The sequence below is a fragment of the Chrysochloris asiatica genome, unplaced genomic scaffold (genome assembly GCF_000296735.1).
Source record: "Chrysochloris asiatica unplaced genomic scaffold, ChrAsi1.0 scaffold00142, whole genome shotgun sequence".
Taxonomy (NCBI): Eukaryota; Metazoa; Chordata; class Mammalia; order Afrosoricida; family Chrysochloridae; genus Chrysochloris; species Chrysochloris asiatica.
In genome coordinates, this window is record NW_006408660.1 from 6853591 (window position 1) to 6862580 (window position 8990).

Below are 8990 nucleotides of genomic sequence, written 5' to 3' on the forward strand. Positions count from 1 at the left end.
TGTTTCTGACTATTCCTTTCTCTCCCTCTCCAGTGTCTACTCTGTATTATAATGCAAGGGAAACCAAGATTAAACAAACAAACAAAAACAGTCAAGCATCTTAACATGATTTCCCCCCACCCCCATTCCAGTCATGACTCAATCCCTGTATCTCAGAGCCCTGTAGTTCCAAGGCTGTGCATATATCGTCCTTTATCTCTGTCCCATTTGCCAGGTTATTTTTATTTTCCTTAACAAACAGCAAACAAGTGAACTGGTTTATTAAAAGGGGAAAGATCTGTAAGCCACTGCCCTTGAGTCCCACTGCTGGCGTCAAACTGGACTCCTCTTGATCATTTCCAACACCCTGAATGCTGATTCTACCCATCTTCTGCATCCTTTAACTTTTATTTTAGAACATTTTTGTTAGAAATAAATTCCAACAAAAAAATGTTAAGAAGAAAGATAGTATAAAACACACCTGTATCCCATTTACCCAAATTCATCACAGTTGAGCATTTTACCCCTTTTGCTTTATCATTTTCTCCTTCTTCCTTATGTCTCTCTGTAGATGTATATGGATTTGTGTGTGGCTCTATACCCCCTCAGCACCATGTTTATTATGCACATATGATATCACACATTATTTGGGAGGGGTCATTTATGCAATGTGTCATGATCCTCGGCCCTAGCTCCTGCAGTCTTTGACACAGACATGCTACAATACTTCTAGCTAACTTTCCATCTGTCTTCCAATTGAAGCAATCATGTCTGCTATAACAGCTTTGTCCCTTCAAATACAGGCCCCAGAGCTGCATAGTGCACTTAGGTTTTTTCTTTTTTTTCCCTTAAATGTTTTATTGTGAATTATGTGATAGTTTACATGGGAGAACATTAGTTTTACATTCATTCTGTCATATATCGTCTCATTGCCATGGTTACAATTCCCTTCATGCACTCCTTCCCCGGTGCCCCCCAGGTCTTCAGCACACAGTTGCTCTCTCTCTCTCTGGATCTAAAGTCTCCAGCTGCTCCATCGCTCCACGTCATCATCTCTGTCTCCGTTTCAGGCATCAGTGCTTCTCTGGGTAGGGTCCCGCTCTCTGCTCTTCTTCCTTGATGGTCCTAGGGACCTCCGCTCCTAGACTGCAAAGTTAATCACTCCCCTCCTTGCTATAAAACATCTACCTTTACATTTCCAATCCTCACAATCAGTCCTGATAACAATTATTCACTATTGTATCACAAGAGACCCGTCTGCATTTCATTGCATCAACCCTGCCTAGACAGAGTGAATACTACTCACTGGAGATTCTACATTCCTCCAGGCCCTCTGGATCTCGGTTCCCCCTTGAAAGCTTGTAAGCCAGTCACTTCTTGCCTTTGTAACCTCCCGACCCCCATTTTGAGTAGCCAATGTCCAAGTTGCCCATCCTTGTCTACTCTATGTGTGGAGGGGGTAGGAATGATTCTTGCTGTAAGGATTTATTCCCTCTTTTGAGCTACTGCTTCCATAGGTGTAGGTCAAGTTCATCAAATTGTATGAGAATAAATTTTTTTTTTTCCTCTTCTTTTTATTTCTGGTTGAGCTCTGTTCAACCAGCATTGAAGCCAGGACAAGTGGATATTTTCTGCAAGTGTGGGTATTCTTATACATATGTCCTCTCTTCTTATCAGCTGGACACTTCACTCTCTACTCTAGTCCTCTGTGGCTATGTCACTGACTCTGGGCCCAAGATTTCCCAGGTCTTGCCACACTGCTGGCCAACCAGGTCTTCACCCGGGTTCACAGAAGTCTATTGAACGTTGTAGGGCTTAGCACACCGCTTCATTGCTGTTTTTCCCTCACTTCCCCTTATCGGTGTCGAGCGTGGTCACCAATCACAGCGTGTATTCCCATTGAGTCTTAGTCTTGGAAGGGGGTTTGCACTGAGGGGACCCGACCACTTGCCTTGATGTTTCCTGGGCAAGCAAGTTGCTTGTTCTTGTAGTAACAGTCGGTCTGCCTATGTTGTTTTATATTTTTCCTGTAGGCCTTTCCTTCAAGAAGTATCTTCTGTTCTTCTAGCTGCTCCAGGTTTGTCTGCTTGTCCTTTCAAGTGGGAATTTCCCATCTCTGGAGATCTGGATGTGGTTCAGGCTTCCACCTATAGTCTTACGTATTGCAGAGGCTCCGCAGGAAGCCTCGTTCACTGGGTACGCTGTAGCCCCATTTTAGGTATTCCAATCAGTCATAGGCAGAAGACGGACTTACAAGCCTTCTAGTGTGATGTTTCTGACTATTCCTTTCTCTCCTCCAGTGTTTACTCTGTATTATAATACAAGGGAAACCAAGATTCAAAAGACAGCCAAGCATCTTAATATTATTCCCCCCTTTTCCACATTCCAACCATGGCTTGATCTCTGTGTCCCAGAACTCTGTTGTTCTCAAGTTGTGCATATATCATTATTTACCTCTGTCTCACTTAGCCCATTGAGATCTGTCTACTTTTTCTCCCATCTGCTTTGTTCTTCCATTCCCCTCTCCCTACTCATATATTGCCCCCTCCCTATCACCCAAACTATCCTGTGTCTAATCCCTGCCCTGTGCTCCACCTCCCCCTCCCTCCCTCACCCACTCCCAACATCCCAATAATCAACAAAGAATTCCTTCCACCCCCCTTTAGTATGGGTTCTTTCCCTTAGTCTTTTACAGTAGTGGTCCCATGCAGTATTTCTCTTTTTGTGACTGACTAATTTCACTCAGCATTATGTCCTCAAGGTTCATCCATGTTATGCGGTGGCTTGCCGCTTCCTTGTTATTCTTCAGTGTAGCATAATATTCCATTGTGTGTATGTACCACAATTTGTTTATCCATTCTTCAGTTGAAGTGCGCTTAGTTGTAATGTGACTTTTATAAAAGGTTTCAAAGAAGGTTGCCATCTTCATTGATCATCCCTGCCTGTGAGGGGTGGAGGTTGGGAGGCTATTTGAGGCGTTTCTTGTCTTTTGCTCCCCTTGTCTGTGTACACCTTATCCTCTAACTTGCTACATTGCCCTCTAATTTGCACTCCTGCTAGCCTCACACAAAGTACTATCCCATTGTATTTTTATCTCTACCAGTTCCCATCATTGACATCTGACAAAGGATTAATGTTCAAAAAGAAAGACAAAGAAAACATTAAAAATGTAAAAATGCTGCCTCTTAGTTTATATGGACTGAATAGGAAATGAAATTAATGCATTATTATTGTAAAAGACTGACGTTTTCAAAGGTTTCATTATGCTTGGATCCACAATCAATGGTCACGGAAGCAGTAGTCATGAAATCCAAACGATGTATTGCATTGGGCAAATCTGCTGCCCAAGACCTCTTTAAAGTGTTTATGAACAAAGATGTGAGTTTGAAGACTAAGGTGCACCTGACCCAATCCATGGTATTTTCAATAACCTCATAAGCATTTGAAAGCTGGACAGTGAATAAAGAAGACCGTAAAAGAATTGATGCTTTTGAGTTATGGTGTTGGAGGAGACTATTGAAAGTATCATGGACAAACAGATCCGTTTTGGAAGAAGTGTAGCCAGAGTGCTCCCTGTAGGCCAAGATGGCCAGACTTCGTCTCTCATACTTCGGACATATTGTCAGGAGGGGCCAGTCACTGGAGAAGGAGATCATGTTTGGTAAAGTGGAGGGTTGGAGAAAAAGAGGAAGACCCCCCAAGGACATGGACGGGCACAGTGTCAGCATCAATGGGCTCAGGCGTAGCAACGATTAAGAGTTGGGCTCAGGGCTGTGTAGTGTTTCATTCTGTTGTGAATAGGGTCACTATGAGTCAGTACTGACTCGATGGAACCTGACAGCAACAACAAGAAGGAACCCTGGTGACATAATGGGTTATGCGTTGGGTTTTTAACTACAAGGTCAGGATTTTGAGTTCACCAGCTCCAAGGAAGAAATAGGAGCCTTCCTGCTCCCGTAAAGATTTTTAGCCCCCGAAACCCTACACAAGGGTCTGTATGAGTTCAGAATTGTCGATCTCTTTCCAGAATTTTCACCCTTAATCAGCAGCTCCATCATGGGGGCCAGCATCTGCCTTAGCCCAGAATCCTTAAGGTACCTTGAGTTATAAGTTTACCACATTGCAGAAAGTTTTTAAAATAGCAAAAACCAAACAAGGCAAACAAAACCTTTCCTCACAGATCTGCATATCCACAATGATGGGGTGTATTTTGCTCAGCGACATTTTCAGGAAAATACCAGTTTCTTTTTCTTTCCCTTCTTTCTTTCTCTGACTTTTTGAGGCTGAGTTTTCGTTTTTTTTTTTTTTTTTAAATGGTTCCTGGTAGCATTGTATGAGGCCCAGCCAAGAATAGGGAATTCCCATTGTGGAGGTGGCTGTGGGGGCGGCATGGACTGCAAAATATATCTTAGATCGCTTCTGAGAGGCGTGTGGGAAGTGCCGTTGTCCAGGGTGGTATTATCGCTGACCCTCATCTTCATCGCATTATCTACAGCACTTTCAGGAAGTGTGAGAGGCTTGGTGGGGAGGGACTGACATCATCCTAGACTCAGCCATGCTGTCAGACTTTCTCAAGAGAAACAGCTGCACCACACAGAACGTCGAGTGTACAACACACAGGAGGACAACCTTAAACCCAGACAGCCTCTTGTATGCAGATCTGGAGACCTGAGGCTACAAATGCCACACCTTCTGGGCCACTGCTGTGCCAGGCTGCTCAACTGTGACTGAGTTGAGCAATGCGTAACCTTTACAACCTAATGAGGTGACCCTGGCCCAGCTGACAGTGCAGGTGCCTGTGGATTAACTTTATAGGAAACTCATGACTCCTGACTTATTTTCTATTATCAATTTTTTTGAGAGTCATGGGTACCAAAACTATTACTCCACCATAAGGAAAACAACAGTATTAGGGCCTTTAAAAATGAAAACAGTAGCTGAGTGTCAAGGTGTGATGGGTACTATGACTAACTGTAGAGCAAATAAATGTCCTGTGACCGAGTGATTGCTACTCAGGTCCAGCTGATGGGGCTATGTGGGTGAGAAATGAAAGCCATTACAGTGGCTTCGTCTTTTTGTGCTTCCATTTCCTCATTGAGGATAATACTATAATGTCTGCAAACACTGGCTGTGAGGAGGATTCTTTACTGTAAGTCCAGCACTTGAAGCTTATGCCCACAGTTAACATGGTGAATGGGTATGGAACTGTTGCCTTTCACTAGTTCTTGGACCAAATGTTATCAATGCTACTAATAACACATGACTGTTACAGTCGGCGAACACGTCTCATCTGTATTATCTCATCTTATTTAATCCCCATCACCATCCTGGGTATTCCTAACCTTAGGTGACAACTGAGGAAACAGACACAGAGAAATTTAAGTGCCTTGCACAGGGCCACCATTTGAGTGTTACCAGCCCAGTTACCCTACAATGAATGGGCCACAACATGTGCTTTTTAGCAATGAAGGAATTGCCTCTCCAGTGAGACAGATCTTGTGAAGAGTGTGATGGGAGATGTTTTCAGGTAAACCTACTTTCATCTTCCAGGGTGTACTTTTGCTCTAAAGTGGAGAGCTTCTATGTAGACTACACAACTTGACTCTACAAACTGGATTCTCCTCTATGCCAAGGGGAAGGAAACTGCATGGTCTGACTATCACCACCTGCCAGACACTGTCAGAATGTCCAGGGTTGTTTAACCCTCCCAGAAGACTGCTAGAGCCAGAGCACAAGTGCCATTCCACAGGTGAGGAAAACGAGGCCCAGAGAGCCAAAGTCACTGGTCTAATGGCATGGCTGGGACATGAGTCAGGTCCGTTTTGGCCCTCTTGAGGGATCAAATCATGTTCCTTTTCAATGTTCTCTGATTTGGGGGAACAAAAAGAAACCTGAAGGGGCAAGATCAGGACTGTAGAGTGGATGAAGTAAAATACCCTTGGTAAATGAGCAGGTGCATCGTCATGATGAAAAATGTCTCAGCTCAACTTTCTTGGTCTTTTCCTTACCAATGCAATTTTCAATTTTGTTAAAACTTTTTATAAGCTCTCTGTGATCATCCTTTGTCCTTCAAGAAGAATCTATCAAGATTACCCCTTGGGAATCCCAAGAAAACAGTTGCCATAATTTTTTGAACAGATCTCTCTGCCCTGACTTTAACTGAACTGATCTCCTCCAAAGCCACTGTTTTGATTAGAATTTGCTCTCTGGATCATATTGGCAAATCCAAAGACTCATACCTGGTTGAGATTTGTTCCATAAAATCATCTTTATTAACTTTGATCTTGCTTTAAAAACTGTTGGAAAGATCAGCTCTTTGAGCTGGCTTTTGACACCCATTGACCAAAAGCATGTTAAGGCCAGATGTTCAGTAAGAATGGAAAATCTGAATCATGCGGATTCCAACATCAGTAGCTATTACATCAATGGTAACTCCACAGTCTTCTTCAACCAGTTTCTGGACTTCAGCCACAGTTTCTCATTCATTGAGGTTAACAGTCTTCCCTCTCTTGGCTCAACTTTGAGGACTTCCAGATCTTCCTTAAAACATTTGATCCATTAAAATTTTTGTTTTATGTGGAATAGCTTTTCTATAAATTTGTTGCAAAACTTCAATGATTTGAGACGATAACGACTTGAGTTTTGTTCAAAATTTGATAATAGCTCTGAATTTAAAATCTTTTTTTTTCCTATGGCACATAATTTTTTTTTTTTTTTTTTTTTAAGGTTTTTATTGTGGATTGAGTGAAAGTTTACAGGGCAGATCATCAGTTTTACATTCAAAAAATCATACACCTTGTTTCATTACAATGATTATAATCCCTTTCATGTACCATCAGTTAATAGTATTTCTCACTATTCACCACTTTAGCTCTTTTTTTTTTTTTAAAAACAAACAAACAAACAAACAAAAAGACCACTCAGGCATATATAATAATTTACACCTCCAAAGGGCATATTCTGCAACTCTGCCTCCTGGCCACCAGCTCTTAGTTTCTCTCTTCCCATGAATCTAGAGTACTCAGCCTCTCCCCATCTCCATGACCCCGTTTCTGCCTCCGTCTGTGGCACTGCTGATTCTCTGCATAAGGTCCCTCATTCTGTTTGTGCTCTTCTCCCTTGATGGTCCTAGGGTCCTGTTTCTAGATGGTAAGATTAACCAATCACCTGTTTTTGTTGCAAAACATCTACCTTTACAATTGTGACAGTCGTAATTTGTCATGATAATGATTACTCACTATTGAATCATAAGAATCTTATCTAAATCTCTTTCCACCAGACCTATCTAGACAAGATGACAGCTATTCAGTGGGAACTCTTTCTTCCCCCACATACTCTTAAACTAAACTCCATCATGAAACCTTGTAAGCCACTCACTTCATGCCTTTATAGCCCTCCTCTCCATATTTTAGGTAGCCAATGTCTACGTTGCCCATCCCTATCAACTATGTGTACAGAGGAGAGATCATTGATACTTGATGTGAAGACTCCTTCCCTTTCTGTTTGTAGAGTTACTACCTCCATAAGTATAGATCAGGTTCATCAATTTGTAGCAATTTACACTTGTTTCTTTTATCAAAAAATTTGCTTGTTTGTTTGTTTAATCTTTCTCTAGTTGAGTTCTGAGAATCAAGCCATTGAGGCTAGGTCAAATGGGTACTGTCTGCAAGTTTGGGTGTTCTTGTGCATCTTCCCCTATTTCATATCAGCTGATGCTTCACTCTCAGCTCTAGCCCTCTGTGGCTATGTCCTTGTCCATGGGCTAAAGTGTCCCCAGGTCTCACCACACTTTGGACAAACCATCCCTTCCTCTTCTCTTTCTCATTTCCAGGTCAACAGGAGTCAATGGACTGTGGTTGAACTCAGCCCATTTCTTCAATGCTGCCTTTCCTCCTCTTCCACTAACCAGTAGCCCAATGTGGTCGCCAGCAAGCTTACATGCTTGTTTGTGTGTTCCCTTTGAGTTTCAGTCTTAGAGGGGAGTTTGTCCTGAAGGATCTTGATTGCTTGCCTTGATGGCTTCCTTGTGAACAGCTTGCTTATTCTTGTGGTAGCCTGTCATGCTGACATTTTTGTTTTGGGTTTTTCCTGATGGCCTTTCTTTGAAGATATATCTTCTGTCGCTCTAGCTGTTCCAGGCTGGTCTGCTTGTCCTTGCTAGCCAGATGGTTCTGGATGGGATTCAGGATTCCACCTAAGGTCCTATACACTGCATAGGCTCTGCAAGAGGCCTATTTCACTGGGCAAGTTCTAGAACCCTTTTTAGGTATTCCAGTCAGTTATATATAGACTGAAGATGGGCTTACAAGTTTTCTCTAATCATGTTTCCCAGCATTCCTTTCTATCCCACTCAAGGGTAAGGGTCTATTTTACAACAGCAGGCAAGGGAAACTAATATTCATAAGACAGTCAGGCATCTTCAAACTATGCCTAGATCCCTGTATCTCAGAGCCCTGTTGTTCCAAGGTTGAGCATGCATCACTATTTACCTCTTTCCCACTTAGGCCATGTAAACTTGTCTCTGTGTTCCCCTATCTATCTTGTACTTCCACCTCCTCCCCCTTCTTGTATTCCCTCCTCAACACCTGAACTAAAACCCTCCTCCCCAACCCCACCATTGTGAGTACCTTCCATTAACTTTTCCCTTCATTTAAGACAGTCTATTTTATCCTGTAATCTATCTGACCTTATCACCACCTGGATGTCTGTTCCTCTCTGTGTTTACCTTCTTTCACATTATAATTGTCTCCCAGATCCTCTGTTCTTATAATTTTATTCTGTTCTCTGTTCTTCCATTTGTCAATTGAGTTCAGGGTGATGCTGCCACGCACATCATTCTCTGGTTGTTGTCTGTTCTTGTTGGTTCTCAGTCCACAGAACTCCCGTTAGGATGTTTTTCATTGCAGGGTTAGCTTTGGCAAAATCCCTTAGCTTCTGTTTATCCTGGAATGTTTTGATTACACCATCGTATTTAAGTGACAGCTTTGCTGGGTAGAGGATTCTTTGTTGGC